This window comes from Sciurus carolinensis, chromosome 7, assembly GCF_902686445.1.
Source record: "Sciurus carolinensis chromosome 7, mSciCar1.2, whole genome shotgun sequence".
NCBI lineage: Eukaryota > Metazoa > Chordata > Mammalia > Rodentia > Sciuridae > Sciurus > Sciurus carolinensis.
This window is the reverse complement of record NC_062219.1, coordinates 65025265-65046899: the sequence shown is the minus strand read 5'-3', so window position 1 is coordinate 65046899 and position 21635 is coordinate 65025265.

Below are 21635 nucleotides of genomic sequence, written 5' to 3'. Positions count from 1 at the left end.
AACAAGAAATTTCCCTGTTTTGCTGGGTATTTTGGCACATGCCTTTAATCCCAGCAACTCGGGAGCCTGAGGCAGGAAGATGACCAGTCAGAGCAACTAAGTGAGACCCTGTCTCAAAATAAAATATAATAATAATAAAAAAAGAGCTGGGATGTTGCTCAGTGGTAGAGTGTCCCTGGTCGCAATCTCCAGTACTGTCAAAAGAAAAAAAAAATCCCTGTTTCCTAATTATACAATTCCTGTGCAACTGAGTCAGAAGAGGTACAAGAAAAAATAAATAAATTATTTTGCATTTTTCCCTCAGCCAGTTTCAATTCATACTGAGAACCTTTGGCATTTCTTCCTGTGGTCTTAATGTCTGCCTAAACTGTTTGATTTTAGATTTTGTAGTTTCTACATTCACATGTGTGTTTTAATCATAATTTATGAGAGGCTTCTTTAGGAACTTGTGAAAAGTAAGCATTTTAAATCATATTCTGTTTAAATTTTAATCACACGCAATTTGTTATTTAGATGATGTTTAAATTTTCACATAAGACTGCTTTATACATATATGTTGCGTAATAGCTTTAAATATTTTAAGTCATATGTCCTTATCACAATCTGCCATTGCTATCTTGGTCACTGACCTTACCTAAATTGTTCATTTTATCATTTTAATTGAAAAATATGATGATCCATTAATAATCCTAATCCTAGTTGAATAAAAACATTTTATATTATAAAAATTGTCTGGAATGTAGTCAGAATAAGGAATACAATTATAATCATCAAATTTTTACTTTTTGTGTTATGTTCTCATTTTTCATGGAATTACTGGTAGAAAAATGTCTATTCCTAAAATATTATTGAATAGTGTCATACGGTGAAATTTAAAATGGTTACTAGGAAAGACTTTTTAAAATGTCATTTCCTTCATAAGCAGATAATAAAGCACAGCTTTAATTTTATGTTGAGAATGAATCAAAGACTAAATTTATTCCTTATATGTATTATAAGCATTAATTTTAAAAAGTTACTAACAAAATATTTTAATGAATAAAGCAATACACATATAAGGTTGATTTTATAAATATTTAAGTAGAAATTAGCAACTAAAAACTAGCACTATCTAGCTTAAGTGTAGTTCTTTGAACTATCACACTCTTAGAGTTGTCAAATATCAGGTTTTTCTTTAATGTGTTGTTGTAAATAACACAGTGCCTTCTCTAGTAAAGATCTAATTGTGGATGTCAGGATTTGATTACCTAATATGATGTATTCAAGAAAAGCAATTGGGAAACGAAATGGGTTATTTTCCTATACTCCATTGCAGTCATTTGGTTTCATGTAATTGGTACAAAATTTTCCATCTGCCTTGGTCCTCTGATAATGATTTCAACTAAAACCATCACATTTTCTCCCTTTGAATTTGTGCTACTATAACCCTTGATTAAACATCAGATTTTTGTTTTCATTGTTTTACTTTTTGTTCCTATTTACATTTTTGACAGCCTTCTCTCTCAACTGAATACTGTTATCACTTCTTTATTTTAATCCTCTCCCAAGCTGCCTATATTATCACCCCTGCGTTTCAGAACTCAGATTCTTACCCTTTAATCCACTAATTGGCTTTTTACCCCAGCTCTTCGGGTCTCCTCTTTGTGCCTCTGACCCTTCTTTCTTTTACACAACCTGCCCACCAGGCTTGAGGTCCTGCCAAGATCTTCTTACCCTGTGCCCTTTTTCTTCACCCAGAGGACTTTATTATTTTTCCCTCCACTGTCCCAAAAGTTCTGTAAATATGACATCCATTATAATAGTTTTCTATAGTAATAGCACAGTTCCCATTTTCTAATAAGTTTTTTAAAAAAGGATATTTATTTTTTGAAATCAGTATCTTTTGGTTAAGTATATGTATTAGTTTCAACAATTGGGAAAATGTATACTATTAAGAAACAACTATTTCATCCTCTTCATTTTCATTTATATTTTCCCTTTGGTGAGAAAAGAGTATATGCTTAGCATTCATTCAATGAGTGCTTTTCTCTTTAAATATGAATGTAGTCAAAATATTATTGTGAAGCATTAAAATTTATAGTTATTTTAGTGAGTTTGAACATGTGGCAAAATAAAATGTATGAAAATGAGCCAAGACAATATTTCTTATAAAGTTTACATAGATATAATGAGTGCTAAATTTGTCAATTTGTACTATTTGTAATATCCTCTTAATATATTCTATGTATTAGGACTATACCTATGAATTTAGCACAAATTATAGAGGCAGGTGTTAGTTTGTATACTAGCTATTAAATTCAACCACAGCTGATATATCTCAAATGATCAAAAAGTTTGAAATCTGCATGATTTTCTACAGATCTTTAAAAAGTGTATTTTATTTATTTTCACTGTGATGGTTTTTTGTCATGTGCATAGACTGAAATAATTCTGGTTTCTATTATAAACTTGAAATTCGGACAGGCTGATTTAATTCATTGAAGGTAATTTCAAGTATTTGGCTCGATGGGAACATGTCACCATGTAGCTCATCAGGAAGAAACATGATAGGGATTCAAGACTAGTAAGAATTTCCAGAAATTATGAACTTTGTCTGCCTAATGGTAAGATGTCAGCCAAAGGGAATAAAAGCATGCAGCATATGATCTGAGGTGAAGGAGAAAGTGTCAGGATGAAGGGTAATTATCATACAACAGGTGAGGGAGTCAGTGGATGAATCAACAAAGAGGAAGGTAAAATGGGACTTCAGCAAATGCATTTAATTGTTTCTGTTTGGTGAATTGGGTATTTAAGATGACTATACCCAGCAGACCTGAAGAAGTCAAATTAGCACAAGTTTCCAGAAATAAGCAAATAAAGAATTTTTGTAAGACCCAAAGTCTTACATTATAATTAGCAGACTGAAAATATGACTTACCAGTAGACTTAAGGAAAAATAAATATATGGAAATAGATGAGACTCAGCAGAATGTCACTGTTAGAAATAGTGCTTTTTCATGAATATTTAGAAGTTCAAGTCTGACTAAAAACTATAGATCAGTAACTATCATATAAACAAATTACATGTAATTTTTTATAATTTCACAAATAAAAATTGCCTAAAGTAATATTTTTTAGCTAGCTTCTAAACATTACCGTGTTAACATGTTCTTTAAATGAATCTTTAAATACTTTGATTCCTATCTATTTGGGACATTTTCCCCCTGTTTTATCTGTACATTTTGAACAGAAACTCTCCATGGACAGGGAGCTCTTCTTTGGCCAAAGATGGATCTGATTAACAGCCTATGCTCTCTGAATGAAGGCTTATTATATTTAAAATATAATTTAAATATCCTACCAAAAATATAAAAGGAGTGGGTCTGGAAATTGTTGCCTGATTTCTGTATCTCTGAATGTTCTAAATCTGTTCTGTTCAATATTGTAGGCACTACCCACATGTGGCAACTAAACACTTGACATGGTTTGTCTAAAGTCAGATGTGCTATAAATCAAAATATACAATGGACTTTAAAGATGTGTTGCAAAAAGAATGAAAAGTATCTCTTGAATCACAGTCTATATTGATTATACCTTGAAATAATATTTGAGATGTAGTGTTTTAAGTAACACATAATTAAAATTAATTTTTCTTTTTTACTTGTTTGCATGTGGCTACTAGAAGAATTTAAAATTACTTAACATGGCTCACATTACATACATGTTGGAAAGTGCAATTTCCAAAGGATGCCAGATTTTTTTTTAAAAGAATTTATGTTTAAAATGTTCTGATTATTTCACATAGGTTAAACATTAGCTCAAGCTTTTTTGTATCATCTTCGACTATATTTTGGCACATGCTCTGAATTATGTGTCTATGCATTTTCTTTCTAAAGAATATTCCTGTAGAGTTATAAACCAAACCAAACCAAACCAAACCAAACCACAAGGCCTGGCATAGTAGTGAACACCTCTAATCGCAGCTACTTGGGAAAGTGAGGTAAAAGGATCTGAAGTTGAAAACCAGTTTGAGTTACTTAGCAAGATCCTGTTTCAAAAAATAAAAATAAATAAAGAAAGAACTGATTCCCTAGCATGTGTGAGACCCTGAGTCAATCTCCAGTAATGAAAACCAAACCAAATCAAATGAACAAAGAAATCTAAAAGAAATCTGAAGAAATCTAAAAGAAAGCTAGTTAGTATTATTGGTATCAAAATAGTATTCCAAATACACTTTTATCTTTCCTTTTAAATCACTCCCAACAATGCTTTGTGGATTTGTGAACTTAGAGACATTAACTTTCTTCTGGTTCACTTCTTTTTCTCCCTTTTTGAGGGCAAATCGTAAATGTAATACTCAAAAAGATTTGCTTAAATAGTCCAGAGAAGATCATTCAGAGGGTCCTGAACTGGATTTGCATATGTATATCATGAGACCAGAGTATATGGGTAATGCAAGTAAATTTCTTAAAACAGTCGTTTGGAAATATAGGTAACTTCTCAAAGTCAAAAAATGGGAATTGAATATCTATTATTCTCTTTTCACTTTCCTTATTTTTTCACTCATTTTCCTTATTAAAAAGACACTTTTAGTATCTATATTTTTGTTATGAATTGTCTTCCTTTGATTGCTTTCTAGATAATTTGTACTTCCTATTTTATTTCTATTTCAATCCAAGGGTTAGTGAGGAATGGGCCTTTAATTTTCACATCTGCAAGAATTTTCTGGTCTTAAGCATATAAATGAACTTTGCTTTTAAACCTGATCAGATACTTTTATTGTATAATAAGAAAATGTAACACAGTATTTTGGTGAAATGATTGATATATTTTAAACTTACTCATTTTGAGCCTTCTCTTCATACATTTTCCTATTTCAGTGCGTTTTTCAGTTTTTTATTCTACTGAAATCTCAGGTTGATTTCTAAGAACTAACATAATTCACCTTTTTTGCTATTATAATAAGACTTATTTCTCTCTGCTACTGTTTAAAAAGTAGTATATGAAATATTTTCCCCCATTAAAATACACTGTTTTCTTCTTTGCTGTGCATTTTAAACAATGATTTTATTATAAATATTTAAAAAGTGGGGTCTAAATAATTCTCTGCTAAATCCTCTTTTCTACCTCTGAGTGAGTTTTTAAAAATTTATTTGGTCAAAAGAGGGTTAAGAAACAGTAGCTGCTGTAATATATCCATGACTCTTTTGGTCTTTTTAATCTTCATGTTTCTTTTACAAACAGGTACTTTTCTTCTATGTGATATGCAAATCTCTCTGCTCCTAAGAGCAACTGCATGGGGATATGTGTTTCATCTTAAAACAAAGACCAAGAAAAAAAAATAATAATATGATGAAGTTATTCAAAGGATTTCAGAAACAGGTGTTCTAAGTCTACACTAATTGGATTTCAGTTAATTATTCCTTTTACTTTAGGGAATATAAGTAAGAAATGTAAAAAAGAAAGTACCTGAAAAACTTCACTGACATGCTAATTGCTCTAATATTATTTAACCTAGGCATCCCCCCACAAAAAAAGAAAGAAAGAAAAAAAAAACACCTTAATGTGACTGAAGTCTTAATTACGTTTTTCATTTTTAGATTTCAAGATACAAATTATAGTTTTTTTCATACATCACCCATTTCAGAGTGTTATGGCATAATCCAGTTTTTCATCTATGTGTATTTTTAATTTCCCATTGCCATTTTACAGAAAATATATTTATAATTTAATGATTGAATTTCTCACTAACCTCAGGGAAACCAAAGTAAATCTCTCTTAGACTTTGGGTCAAGTATTCTACAGATATTTGATTTTAGATAAATTGTTCATTCTCCTTTAATCTCACCTCTCTTTTTGCAAATAGAAGAGTGATTTTTATGTTACTATAGCCATTAGCATTCCTCAAAAGTGTGGATTGAATAACAAGGGTACAAAAGGAATGGGAGGTTAGTGAAAGATGTGAGTTCAAAATGTAAAACTCCATGAGGGCTTGGATTTTGTAGCTGTTGTTGTTTAATGGTCTTCTTTAAAAACAGAGAACCATATCTGTTGCATATTATCATGCCGGAAATGAATGAATGAATGAATGAGATACATTGAAGGAAGTCAGCAATGGTTGACTAGTATGAGGATACCAGGTTGCCTCTAAGTAGATAGTTGATACAGTAGATATTAGTGGAAGGAGAATCAATACATCTTCTATGTGTATTACTTCCTGTTTTTATTTCTAAAATAAAACTAGAACTATGGCTTCATGATAAATCATTCATTAACTTTATTTGTGAAAGTGGAGAGTTCACTGGTTAAGTGAAGTAACTATAATTATGTTCATAGAACATGTTGAGTGTTTAAGAAATATTTGTTGAATGAATGCATATGTTAATTATAAATTTGTTCTACTGCTCAACAAAAATAGGATCCATATTTTAGGCATCTTTTTATCTTTAAGTATCATGCCAATTCCAAGTCAGTTATTACATATCTGGTGAAGATGGTATGTTCACTTTTGTGTTTTAATTGTCTCTGTATTAGTTCAAGTATAGTTCTGGGCTTAGTTCTAATAGTGGCACTCTTTGTCCAAAGTCTTGAACTCCAAGTGCTGCCACTCTAACTAGTTCTAGTAAGAGATTAGGGGCAAGATAAGCACAGTGACCTGACATATTACTATTGTTGGAGTACACATGAAAAATCGCTTTCTACTTTCTCAATGTCTTCCTTTGTGCTTTCAACAAAATAACTTATAAATTAGTATTTGTACATGGTGAAAATAATTCAAATGGTGCAGAAGATTCTGATAAAATGAAAGACATGTTTCTGAGATGTTTGGTCCCACTTTCAAAGATAATCATTCTTAGTTTCCATTTTAAAATTGCATTTTTTGGTTGCCATTATATTTTAAAAATATTATTAACTAATTTCTTGATTTGTTATTTTTGTCATATTTCTTGAAAACTAATACTAGAAATTTCAAGAATTTAGCATATTGATTCCCTCTTCCCTTCCTGCTTTCAATAACTAAATACTTAGTTATTATTCTCACATTGACAAAATCTGATGTATAAGTGTATTTAATATTCTAAACTTTTTAGTTTGACTCTAAATGATCAACAGTGTAAATGACATCTAGTTTTATGCTTATATATCTACTATTCAATGTTGAATTAAGTTTTGGGTCGAGTTCCACAGTGAAGAAAGAAATGGTCTGAAAAGTGTCAAAGTTATTGCATTTTTAAGTTATTCTAAATTTTCTTCACTACTTCTTGGTTATAATTAACAGAAACTTTGTCATATACATCTTGCCACCAGACTGTCTATCCTTTTTATCTTTTCTTTTCCTGAAGAATACCATTTAGTAATGTTTCATTAGAAGTTGCATAGGATATATTTTCCTGTTCCGATGGTCCAAAAATGTTTTTCTTTTAATGTCCTGACAGTTGATTGATATATTGACTTGGATGTAGAATGTAGAATCAAAATATTTTTCTAAGGACTTTGAAGGCATTGATCTATTATCTTTTAATGCAAATTTTGATTTTGAAAAATAATTATATTTTGAATCTCATTCCTTATTACATAACTTTTCTTCATCCTCTGTGAAAGATTTTAGGTATTTTTTCTTTAACTTTGCTTTGGATACTGAAATTTAACTAGTGTCTACTTTGCTATGTGTTTTATTGCCTTACCCAACTTGACACATGTTGGGTAATCCTGAAGATTTGTTTTTTTCTTAGTGAACTTTTCTTTCTTTCTTTCTTTCTTTTATTTTTTCTTTCCTTCCATTGTCTTAATTTTGCTCAGAGATTTCTCCTCTTTTTTTCCCTGAATATAATTTACTGTTTTCCAATCCTTTTTTTATGCTTCCTATTTGTTTGCTGGTATAGTTCATTGTTTTATTCCTTTCAGTCACTGAATATTGTTTTTGATAACTGCTGCATTTAAAATTTTTGAGACAATTTCTGCTTCTATAATTATTCACTTTCATGCTATTAGAGTTCCTCTGCAATCAGATTCCAGGGTCAGATTCTATTTTTGCTATTGACTGGATGAGTTATTGAAGATAAGTTACATAACCACTCTAAATTGCAATTTATTTATTAAAAAAAAAAAACCTAAAAGAAGTGATGTTGTTATCATTTAGCATAAAATCAGGACACAATCCATTTCAAATTTTCTAAAATGCTTGCTATTTCATTAATGACATAGTTAGAATCCCTTATTTTCCAAGTTATAATGTATCAACGGGGCTGGTATAATTCCACTATGAACTTGAATCCTTTATGCAACCTATTCTTACTGAATGTTCAGGGTTCAACAGATTTTTCTGTAAATGAAGAAAGTAAATATTTTTGACTTTGTAGGCCATTTGATCTCTGAAGTAACTGTTCATCTCTGCTGTTATAGAACAAAAACAACCACAAACAATGCATAAACAGAGGTGTATGGTTCCGTTTCAATAGTTCAAGAGTTGTCAACGGTGTAGATTTGGTCTATAGACCATGATTTACATACTTCAAGAATATATCATGTAAACACATATTATTTGGAATTAGAACTGAACATGGAGTTGATTTTAATATTACTTACTTATGAGACCTGGATTAAGTCATATAATCTTTCTAGGCTTAATTTTTCCCCGTACATACTAAAAGGGAATAGAATAAATTCTCATTTAAACTTACTGTAGTTTTAAAATTATTATTCTGTAAATTAGTAGGAGTGTAAAAATCTTAATGCTCAGTATAGAATGATGATATATACTGCTCTGCAGTTGATGTTATTTTTAAGAAAGAGTTCTTGGTCTAATGTTTGGTTTCAATTTATGTAGTTAAACTTTACCAATACATTCTTGTTGTTGATTCAGAAATAGTAACTACTGATACATATGAAATTATGCAATAAATAATGAAACATGTTTTAATGGGTGTTCTATTGTGTCTGAAAAATAAATTAGGAACATTCTATTTCAGCTTTCTTTAATTAACTAAAGTAAAATTTAAAGCAAGATGCTACTGGAGACTGTAAAATATTTATCACTAAATTTAAAAATATATATAAATTTCAAAGGAAGTAACATATTAGTTACAATGGTAATTACAAATGTCTTATATGGTTTATGAATATAATATTTTTGAACAATTATTTAGACCTAAGTTAACAGCACTTTCTTTTTGAATCTCTATAATCAAAGATACCGTAGGTGCCTATTATTTTTTTTCTGGTGTATTTTAGAAAAAAGAAAATAAAGATCTCAAATTCAAATTGAAATTTGGAGTTAAACTTTGATCTTTTCTTGCAGTAGCACAACTACCTTTCTTCTACCTTTTTCATGTGGTTACTTAAATTTGTAACAATCTTTTTGCAATAGTCATTGGTGTAATCTATTCTTTTCTCTCCTTCCCTTCCTCTCTGCCTCACTCCCTCACTCCCTCCCATTTTCCTTCTTTCACTCCTTCTTTCCTTTCTGAAATAGTTTTTAATCATGTTGAATAGAATATTATTAGGATTCTATTCTGAGTCTCTTCGAGGTCAAAGAAGATTAAGATAAACAAGCAATTGTAATAAAATTCTAAAGAATGAAGAATGCTATGATACACAAACTGGTTAAGGATACTTTTAAGATTAAATTGTGAGGTATTCCTGGTGAGGTGACAATAAACTGAGATACAAGAATGAATGGGAAGAGTACTGTACAGGGTAATTCAGTTTAACAGTTCCATATCTTGGTTAGAGTCTCTTGTGTTAGAATATGAGAGGAATGGCATGATGAACATATGAAAGCCAAATAAACAGGGTTAATGTGCCACAAATTTGCCAGGGTAGATTAATGGATGTATTGAACTCCTCCCAGAATTAGGAAATACATTGTCCACCCAATGTGATTTAGTGGAAAGAATATACGTTTATAGGAAGGTAAATCTAATTTGAAACCTGATTTTAATTTGGGTATGTGACTTGGGCAATGGAACCTTCTTGAGTCTCAATTTCCTCATATACACAATGGAGTCATAATATACATCATAAAGGAAGGTTATAAGATTTAAGTAAGATAGTCACATTAAAATGCCTGCCATGGCATTTATATTCAATAAAAATCAGTTACTTATACTTTGTGTCCTGGTAGATTGGAAAATTGAAATGGTTTGTGAAAAATAAAATGTTCTGGATTATAATCAGAGTGCCCAAGATTGGTTATGCAAAAATTTTTAACTACCCTGCCTTTCCTTTCCTCCCTGACTTCTTTCTTCCTTTCTTGTTTTTGCCTCTTTTTCTCCTTGCAGTTAAATTTTCTGTATGAGAAGCTGTAACTTTTTCCCAATCACTGGAGGGCACTTTGAGTCTGTTTTCACAGTTCCTGATGAAGAGTGTGTATTCCATAATTCTTGGTTCTGATTTTAAAAACAAAATTAAACAGAAGAGGATCTCTAACCAAGGTATGGGACTGCTAAACTCAATTACAAAGTACAGTACACTTCAAGGTTTGGAGCTTTTGGTCGTGGGAGTGCTACTGACAGCATTCACAAAGGGCAGCATTCACTTGGACTAAGAGCTCCACTACCTGGTGACTATGTCCCTGCCATGGGACACGGTCTAACAAAGTTGAAGAAATTGGCCGTTTTGAGTCCTGGGAAACACTGGAAGTATCTCAAGTTGCATTTCAATAGTAGCAAATAGTATTATACTTACTGCAACTGTATACTCTGCTAATAATTAGGCTGTAGTTTCCCAACATCTAAACTGTCCTTCCATCTTTTACTTCATATTCATTTTATAAAGAAAATACTTGAGTAAATAATGAGGTTAAGGGGTATTATTAGAATTGAGAAGTAGTTTTACCATCATTCTTTTTCTGTGAAAAATCTCTAATGATTCATATCTGAATCATTCTGAATATCCAAAGTAAACCCAGACTAAATTTTAATCTTGGAAATCTTTAGCTTCTACTCAATATGCATCTTTGCATATTTCTATAATTTTTAAAAACTAGAACTTAAAAACCTGTTTATATTTCCAAATCAAAGATTTTCATTATGAAATTATGAATTTTATTACGTGCATTGATTTAATGTTTCAATTTTATATTTGTGATAGCTATAATTGATCTGTAATTGACAGATAAGGTTGTTGTTTGTTTGTATAAAGTAAGAATCATAAATATCAACTTTATTAATCATTGTAGTCTTTTGTTAATTTTCTTTGCAGGATTTCTAGTTTGCTTATCACTTCCATTTGTTTTATTTGCTCGTTTTTCATAATTAATTCCTCAATGTATTTTCCCCAAAATTTTCTAGGTAATTTCTAGGTAATACTACTAGTATATTATGATTTTTGACTCTTTATAAATATACTTACTTTTGCTTAAGACAAAAACTGCAAGATATGAATTAGAATTCATCATTTCTGGTCTTTTTTTTGATTGATACAGTTAAGAAAATAGTTGCAAGTTAAAGAAAACTCTTGTATTCTGTAAAATTAAATAACATTTCTTTTTGTTGCGAAAACAAGTTAAAATAGCTTTAGTGGTACATGATGATATACATAATTTCTTGGATGTATTTTCAGGATTTTTCTTAACCCTTTCTTCAAAATAGTCATATTTATTATTTCAGTAAAAGAAAGTGATCACATAGGACCAAGAGCTCTTGCTCAAAAAACTTGTATATTTTGTATGTTCTACTTGTGAAATATAGTAGGAGAAATATTTATGAGCACCATAAGATAGGAAACTGAAACTGCAATCATTTCTAAAGGAAAAGTATGTGACAGTTCATCAGTATTTAATGCTAACATTGGTTGATATTAGCATGAAGAATTTAGCAGCTATTTATCATAACCCTGTATGTGGTTAGTTCTCTGATATACTTGCTTAGAGCAGAATGATGTTTTAATGGCAACATGAACCACAATTTCAGTTTGAAATATTAAATAAATGGAAGTGCCAAAGGAGAATTTGCTTTTGTTATCTGGAATCTGTGTGTGTTGTTGTTGTTGCCATTGTTGTTTTTCACATTCCTTTTAAAAGTAACCTCCTATACCTTGCACGGATTGGTTTTTACCCACAGTTTCATAAGCCATGGCTGGGCTCCTACACCAGATGCAGGTGTCCCCTTGTGCTGTCAGCCAGGAATGATTAATGAGGATTTGCCCCTTCTGAAAGCAGTCTTTGGAGCATTGTTCAGGGCATCTGTGGAACTGTCGGGGGAGACAAGGACACAAGTGAACAACCAATTATTTGGCCATCACTGAGGCAGCATGAAAAAGACATCAAATTGGACAGAGAAGCAATGCTTTTGTCTGGGGATCAAATATTATTTTTAAGGTGTTAACAGTAATAATACAGAAATTTTATCTTGTTTTAAAGAATTTTGGTTAGACCTAGACTTAAATCAGAAGTAGAATTTTTTTTAAAAGCTGATTGAATTGTTTGAAAGTAGTATAAAAGGAATACAACATCAACAAAATTGATCCTTAAGTGGTTGCCTATTGTATAAAGATATATCGTTTTGCTCTGCTAGCATTAGAAAACAAGGACTAAGTATGCCCCAGGAAGGAGGATCCTCCATGCAGAGCTCCTAATTGCTGGTCATAGTCCACAGGGAGGAGGGGTTTTACAAGTAATCAGAAGGTCAAAGACATGGCTCTGGAATGCTGAGGCAGAAAATGAAAAAAACCCAAACTAGGATATATTTCCAAATGTATGTTCAGCATTTGTGTGTCTCTTTCTTTTAGTATGACATCTACACTTAAAGTCTTAGTGTGTAGACAAAGATTTGTCTGATGACTACATTCTTGTATTAGATCTGTTATTTTTTTTTAAATTAAAAATGGTAATATATTTTGAGCACAATTCAAATGTGGATTAAGAATTCCTTTCTTTAAGAAAAGTTCTTTCTTTTATGCTCTGTCCTGTCAGGCCTGTTGTCTTTAGGGTATTAAAACTTAAAAGCCAAGTCCTGAAACCATTAAAACCTTCATTCAAGGAGCAGATAATGATATTTTAATATACAAAAAGTAATGGTCAGTAACAACTTTAATAAACGTGTTCTATATAATAGCAAAAAATACATAACTTTTTTTGTAGGTTAATACTCCTAACAGCTGTTTTTCTTCAATGAAAAAAAATTCAGTGACAGAGTAATTAGGAATCACATTAAGATTAAAACAGGAGTTAAAGGAGTATATATAAAACAAATGTCTGAAAAGAAACTGGTTTTACAACTGATTTCTGGAAGTATACATTACTCTATTATTCTTAAATAAATTTCTCTTGTATCTGCAGTGGTCTAGCTGCTTACTGATTTATATTCACTAGGTCAATTCTAAATTACATAATTTTCTGCACTTCTCAAGTCAATCTGAATTTCCTTTATCTTGTTCTCTAACTATGTAAGACTAAAATGCATACTTCTATTCAAAAATTATCCCACTTAGATACATGCATTTTTATATGAATACAAGCAAATGGGCTGTGCCCAAATCATGAGAACCATTTAAGGTTATTATGACTAACAATTTTGACTTGAAGTAGGCTGAATAAATAAATCTTATCTAAGTGGACTCTAATACTGCCTCTTTTCCATGTCAAGAAAATAGCAGTTTCAAACTGTTCCTCATTTACTACTTATATTAAAGTTGTCTAAGTCAGAAAGATAGAGTAACTCAATTATTTTTTATTAGTAATCCTATTTTAAATGTGTTAACAGATTCCAACATGTAATACCTCAGAAACATTGAATTTGGGCTGGCTATGTTGGCAAATGACTCAGTTTCTACAAATGGAGTATTGTATAATTTTTTTCCCATGCAAATTCTATTCTGAGTTTTTGAACCTTTTACAAACATTTTTGTTAGCAAGAACTACTCATTAGTATGTAGAAAGTCTTGAGAAATTGGTTTCATCTCTTTCCTATTTATTTTCTTTATTAACTCTTATCTTCTTGATGCTATGTGTCATTTATAATTTAGTCACTTACAGTAAATTTTAATGATTGATCCAAGACAGATTCTTAGGTAAGACAGCTAATTTCACTTCTGTTGTTTGTGAACCACTGATGATAATCGTGGAGCATAGTGCTCCAAAGTTTGGTGCTTCAAAATTTGGTAATTAAGAATGGCATGCTTTTCTAGAATGTTTATAATAAGTATATGATAAGCAAAGCAAATGCTAAAATTTTGTAATATTTCTTCTCTTCATCTACAATATCTAATCTAAATTGAAAGTGATAGTGTTTTTATTTTTCATGTCATACTCAGTGTTTCTACTAACTTTCAATTTTCAAAGACTTTGCCAATGGTTATTTGAATTTTTGCTCTAGTTCCTTTTTTGTGTACTTATGTTTAACTATACTGGATCAGACTTTTTTAGGTTATTGTTTTCATATTAAAAAGATAATTACTGAGATAGGCATTTGTTTATGAGAATCTTGGCTTAGAAGATCAAGAGCTTCCTGTTTTAAGGAATTCCAAGTAAATTTCCAATTTTAACTCCCAGAAGAAATATGAAAATGTGACTTTACTATATTGTTTAGGCCAGAAGAATTATCCAAGGAGACAACCTTATCAATATTTGCCCTTTCAGCTCGGAGACATTTAGGGTTAAATTTTAATTTTGGATAAGCAAAAAATCCACTATAGTACAAGTATATTCCAAACACTACATGGTATATATTTATAGTAACGATTTCAACATTTACTCAAAATTCAAATTTAGTTTAGTACATGGTATTTTTCTTTGTAAATCTTACAACCCTGGAGAGAGCCAAAACAACTGAATGACTAAACCTTGTTAATAATCTAGAAATCTGGTCATCTAGGCCTTGCCCCAGAAAATTATATAAGAATAAACCAGGATTTTTTTGTCTCTATTGTCTCTATGCTGGAAGTTAGATTCCAAATATCTTATTGAAATGTTGTGAAGATAATTTTAATTTAAACAGATTTACCTTAAACATAATTTTTTGATAACAAATCACATACAAATAAAATATGATAGAGTGACACTCCAAAGACCAATTAAAGGTCTTTTAAAACTGGCAAGTTCAACCTACTTGGATTGAGAGAGAGAGAGATTTGCCATGCTACAAGAGAACCACTGAAACTATTTCCCTCATTTGTAATGAATTGCACTGAAAAAGCAGTAAGCCTGTTCTTGATAGAAAATTGAACTTCCTTACAGACAGCAAAAGTTGAAAGGAAGGTTTGAAGTTCAAAAAACTTGTGGGGCAAAAGGAGACAAGGATTTAAATGAAACTGGATAATTCAAATTTAGTGTGCAAAACTCATATTAGGTATGAAATGTGTGACTTCAGGCTTTACAACTGGCATGAGGCCAAGTACCCAGCTTTTCCTTAATTCCTTTTTTTTTCAAAGTGATGCTTTAAAATAACGATATAGATGTTGAAATTTTGGATTATCATACTATACCATTTTTAAAAGAAAAAGTAAAATTCCATCTCAAATTCTTTTCTCTGAAGTTTTCACTAGCAAATATAGTTTAGATTTTTCCCAAGAAGTCTCATGGTTATCACACTAACTAAAGTTTAAACTATAATATTCAGTTGAAAATATCCTAGTAGTTGAAATGGAAGAGAATTATTGTATGTTTAAGGCATAAACATAAACAAGAAATTGATTTATTTATTGAGCATGGTTTAACACTTGTCATTAGGTAGTTCTTTCTAATGACAATCCATAACACCTACACAAAGTAAACAACAAATTTATTATTTTTGTACAAAATAGGAAAACTAACTTATAGCCTTCCTCTTCACTGCCATCCAAGAAATAAATATTGAAGTGATATTCTTGGTCCCCCAGTTGTTTTTTTTTTTCTTTCTTTTAATTAGAATTTTATAGTTAGTTATACATAGTAGTTGGGTTCTTCCTGACAAACATGTATGCATGGAATTCAATTTCAGTTTATGATTCCCCTACTTTTCCCTTCCTCTTTTTCCTCCTGGTCTCCCTCCTCTCCCCCATTCTCCTTTCTCTACTCTACTAGATTTTCTTTTGCTTGTCTATTTATTTTGATTGGTTCTTTTTACTTATGCATAAAGGTGAAATTCCTTGTGGCATATTTATACATGCATATTGTATGAGTTTTTAAGAATTTATTCTGTGTTGCCTCCCCTTATCCATCCCTCCACTCTGCCTCTCAATCTCCTTCTACATTATTGATCTTCACTTTGTTATTGTTTTTAGTGTTGCATGTGAAAGACACACAAAAAAAGAATGTTTCAAAAGAACTTCTAACTCAAGTGCTCTCTGTCTAGAAGAATTAGAAGAGCTTAGCCCTCTGAGTAGGAGCAGGCTCTTAGGCAATTGAGGAGTATATTTTACAGAGGTGGGTCCTATAGGGAGATACAGGGGAGTTTCAGGGAGCAAGACTCTGAGAAAAGTGTGAGCTGACTTTCACTCCTACTGTATCAACTTAACAGGATGCTATTGTGCAGGGTACGAAATGACCACCATATTCAGCAGCCTGGCTTTACCTAGTTGAGGTGCTTGTTTCTTAGATTTCTTGTTACCTAAATGCATTGTTGCCAACTTCATAAGCATCTCACTATGCTTTGGGTATTTTCTCATGTTCTTCTTATACCTTTCAATGCCTTATGTTTTCAGAGGGCTGCCCTTTGCTATCCAAGGTGACAGACTTAGTCCATTCTATCTGGCAAAGCATCATAGTTAGCTATTAATAAGGAGGCTCAAGAATGTTTCACATTAGTGCAAGATAGTAGGTAACTGTGTAGTTAGAAATTTAAGACAGAAAGAACTATAAGTGGCTCTTATTGTTGATATTATGGAGGATGAAGTTAATTGTGGGAAGTCACAGCCAAAGTATTCAGAATTCTCTGATCAGCCTTCTTTGAAACCTCCCATGCTGAGAAAAAGAAGATGAACTTCATAGAGCAGTGCAGATATGTAAACTCCTGAGAGTAATAAAGGATAAAATTTAGAAATACATTTTTTGTATGCCGAACATGTCAGACTTGAAAAATAATAGACAGTATTTTAATTTTTTATTGTTTATGAAGTAATTTCATGTACTTTTTCTTCCTTAATTCTCAAAATATTTTGGGAGACAAATTGGGCATTTCATAATGCAAAGACATTTTTGAAAAACATCTGAATTAGTCCATCAAATAGAAAATGAGAATTAGCTTTTCATTAATAATTTGATTTTTTTCACCAGAAATTACTTTCCTAAAATCTGAATACATATCTAAAATACAAGAACAATATATACTTGGACACTGTGAAGAAACAGATAAATTAAGGCAAAAAATACTCAAGATATGATAGTATTTAACTTCAAAGCAATAAAGTGACCTGTCTAGTTTGAATTGGAACCAATGAGGAATATGAACACAGAACTACTACTCTAAATCAAAATCTTTAAAAAGATGTTTGGCATCTTGTTGAAAGCACTTCTTGTTTGAGGGCTTGCTCTTTTTGCCAAAAATATAGGCCTATCCTGTTTTTAAACAAGCACTAGTGCCTTACAACAGGTTAGACATTACCACAAGAGGAAATTTCAGCTCAGAGATTTCATTGTACACTCTTTTTGAGAAGATTTCCTGGTGATGGCTCAATCCATACTGAAAGTTAACAGACACTCTTAACCTGGGAGCTATTTAAACGAATTTTAAACCAAGATTACACTAGAATAGTTCAGAAGGTCTTAAGATAAAAAAAAAAAAAAAAAAAAAAAAAAAACGAAAAACAAAAAACAAACAAAAAAAAAACAATAACCCTGAAAAATGGGTGACTTAAGGACATTTCTGTAATTCAGTAAACTCCAATTTTCTTTGAAGTAATTGGTTATAAATTTGTTTCTTCTTTTTTCTTTTCTTTTTTTTAAATGAAAGCAGTAGTGAAGTAATCTATGAATATTTCTGAACATCTTCAGAAAATGTCTTCGATCTGCATTATTATGAAATCTTAAAACAAATTTTTCTAACATGAACATTGCAAGCCATATTGCATTTGTGAGTGCAAAGTGGTTAAGTACAAAAAGTGATTAGAAACATTGCCTAGGTTATTCTATGCTGAATGTTATGAAAGTGTTCAGAATGTTCTCTCAGCTTTCATACTTCATTATAAACTGTAAGAAAACATTTCCCCAAATGTTAGTGGTTGAGACTTTCCAGAGTACAAGATGACAACCATACAATTCTAAAAATTTGCAAATTGTTTTTGTCTAACTAGTAGCGTTCATATTCCTTATCATAAATTCTTTTATCTAGAAACAAATTTTAGAAAAAGTATAAAATTATGGACAAGTATGAGTGCCCTACTATTTTTATATCTATACTAATCTTTCCTCTTTAGAGCTTTTATTTTTGTGTTAGTCATTTATATAAACAATCTTCTGAACTCTCTTGTAATCTTGGTTAAGTAGTATTGTCAGTGGCCATGGAGAATCTGAGCTCTGAACTCTTGATATAGGACAAACTGTCACCCAGTCAGACCTGGACAGAAAGGTGACTTCTGAGAGACAATTCAGGAGTTTCCTTCCTCCTCTCTGCCCCTGAACCTCATATCCTCCAGGAGGACTTCTGAGACCATCAATAATCATCATAGCTCATGAGTCCAAACCTTCCTACTGCATGGAATTCTCACTATTTCAGGGTTTTTTAATCAGTAAACAGTAGAAGACAATTACATATAGATTAATTTAATTAATTTATTTGATGCTCAGAGCATGTAAATTTGCAACCAGGTTGTTTCTGCTAGCTAGAGAAACATAAATTAATGGCAGCATTCTGGGATGAAAAGATGATGCTTGGTGCTTACAAACTTGCTAGTTCGATTTTAAAGGAGTCGGAAGAAGATTGGAATCCACAAAGCCCTTTATTAAAACAGGTCACTTACATCTTGACATCATTCAGTCATCATCAACCATAGTTTATTTTCTACCATCCTTTATTAGCAAATTTCTAGTTTTCCATTAAATAACTTAACTGAGAATATTGACATATATAGCTACCTAAAAGTCCATGTATTTAATATATTAGATAAAAAGTATTTTTCTCTATGCCGTTTCTATCACCTACAGTCTATATGAAATGATATATGTGTATAAATTATATATATGAAATAATTTCTGAAAGTCTGTGAACTTTGGATTAAAAAAAAGTTTCCATGTTTTATAGTAGGCATATTTAGTGGTTTTAAATTATATTTTCAACTTGATCCGGTGTAACACCTCACTTGCCAGTTTTCACTTGCTCACCCAATCATGAAGCAAAGAGAACTCACATTTTTCCTTCAGAAAATGCTGTTCTTCCACAAATGCAAATTAGTTTTGAGATAAAACAAACAAAAAAGAAACAGAAGGAAACAAAGAAAGAGAATCTTTAAAGCCTTTGACTGGTTTCTTGAGCATTGTTCACTGAGGAGACATAGTCACTATTCCCACCATGATTTTTAGAAATTGTGACAAGAGCCATCCACATTCTTTTGTGCGTGACCAGTGGCATATTTGTGAGATGACCAGCGGGGGTTGGGGCTGTGTCTAGAAGCAGTTTTCTTTTTGTGAAGTTAATGGGCACATATGGGGAATGAACAAGCTTTACCATTCTTTTGGGCTCCTCCTTCCCTGGCCATGGATTTGAAAAATTGCCATTTCAACTAGAGCCAGTGATCTTCGCTTTAGTATTCTGCTCTTTTATACAATGCATTGCCATTAATAGAAGACACCAGGCATGTTGAAGGTGACTTTAGACAATAAGGTCTTTGCTGATATAAATTTTTCCTTCTTACCCCCCTCCACCTCACAATGAGGCCTTTCCTCATATTTTTATTTATTTTTTCTTCTTACTCTGCCCCCACATCTCCTGTATCTTTATATTATATGTAGTGCCCTTTGGAACCTGACTGATGTAAGCCAATATGCAAAGAGTTTGTGTGAGACCATACTTTGTTTACAACAGAAAATAAAATGATACAGTTTCTGAAACTTTGATGAAAAGCCATACTGGAACTTTGAATAATTCTTGGTAAACACATCTGAAAAGCCTGTTGCTACTAGATCTGCTTTCTTTTTGTTTCTTGGTTTCAATGGAACATTAAGAGGTTTTACTCAGTGTAATAGTCTTGATAATATTGAACAATAAATAATAATGTGGAAGCAAGTGACAATTTTTTTCCACACCTGGGTTTTTCAAGTAAAACTATCCAGTTTTGAACAAAGTAAATCTCTTTTTCTCTCTTTAATGATGACACCAGTGCATAATGTAATGCCTGTCCTGTATTAACTTTCGCTACATCCATGTCAGTATTGTAGAAATGATAAGAAATGATATTTAGACCTTATTCTAAATTGAGAATGAAGCAAAAGCTATTTGGGTTAATATGATTAGTGAATTTAGCTGAAGTTAACTCATATTGGAAGCAAACTATACCTAAATCATTGTGAAATACACCTTGTTCTTGCACTGAGGGATTTGCAAGTTGTCTATGTTGCCAAAGCAAAGCTAAAACAAAACAAAAAAACCAAACCAAAACAAAAAAAACAACTAAACCCATCCCACCTTTTAAATTTTGAACTGATTTATTTGGACCAATAATTAGAAATAATTAATGTAGCACACATTTATGGAATGCTTACTATATGTCATAGATTGTTCCAAAAACTTTATAAGCACTGATTTTTTCTCATAACAACATTGTGATGTACATAATTTTTTCCAAGTTACAGATTAAAGAACTGAGTTTAGAGTGGTTAATTTCAAGGTTAACTTACTTAAAGTCATGCAGCTAGTAAACAGAAGACCCAGTCTCTCTGACCTGAAACCTCTTTGCCAATCTACTTTGTGTCATGACTTGACTTTGTGTTTCAGATTTTTTAAAAATCTTATTTTAGTTTTTTCTTCTTTTTATAATATTACAGACTTCTGGTAGTATGATTGAAGTAGAACACTACATAGGTAGGAAATTTCATTTATATATTTATTTAAATATAAAATGAACTGTGACTTATTATCCTCCCACATCTACTAGTCTATAAATAGATAACTGTCAAGAACTGAAGAATTTCAGCCAAGCAGAGGTTTCTATAAGAGAGGTTTGGCAATATTTGTGGAATCTGAAAGGGAGCTCTGATAAGAGGAAACCAGGTTGGCAAACAAATAGTAACAGGACTGAAAAAAGGTGGCAGTTCTATGTAAAAGCAAGGACTTAAATTTTTTTCTACTTTAACACAACAGTTAAAAAAAAATAATGAAAGACATGTATTTTCTGGTTGTACTCATTATAAAAAAATGAAGTCCAGAGTCCTTTAACAGGCATTCAGGATGCAGGGCCTCCTGTTATACAGAGGTTATAGGTGGTGCTGAGAAACTGTCTGCCATGATCATGTGCAGTTGGTGGAATCAGGAGTATGTTTGGTTTAGTCACTTTCTAAATTAAATCTGTCTGTTCTGGATACCAGAAAGTAGGTTATCATTGATAATCCATTGTCATAACATTCAAATGATATTCTAGAGAAGCCTCAGCTTTTTAACTTCAAAATAAATAACAAAATAGTATAAAATGTTATCATTAGGTAACAAAGGGGATGGCTCGGTGCATTAGATATCTGTAGTAGGTCCATTATCATTATAGGAATGTGTTGAGAGAAACTATTGGCATGCTAAAAGAACACCACTTTAATA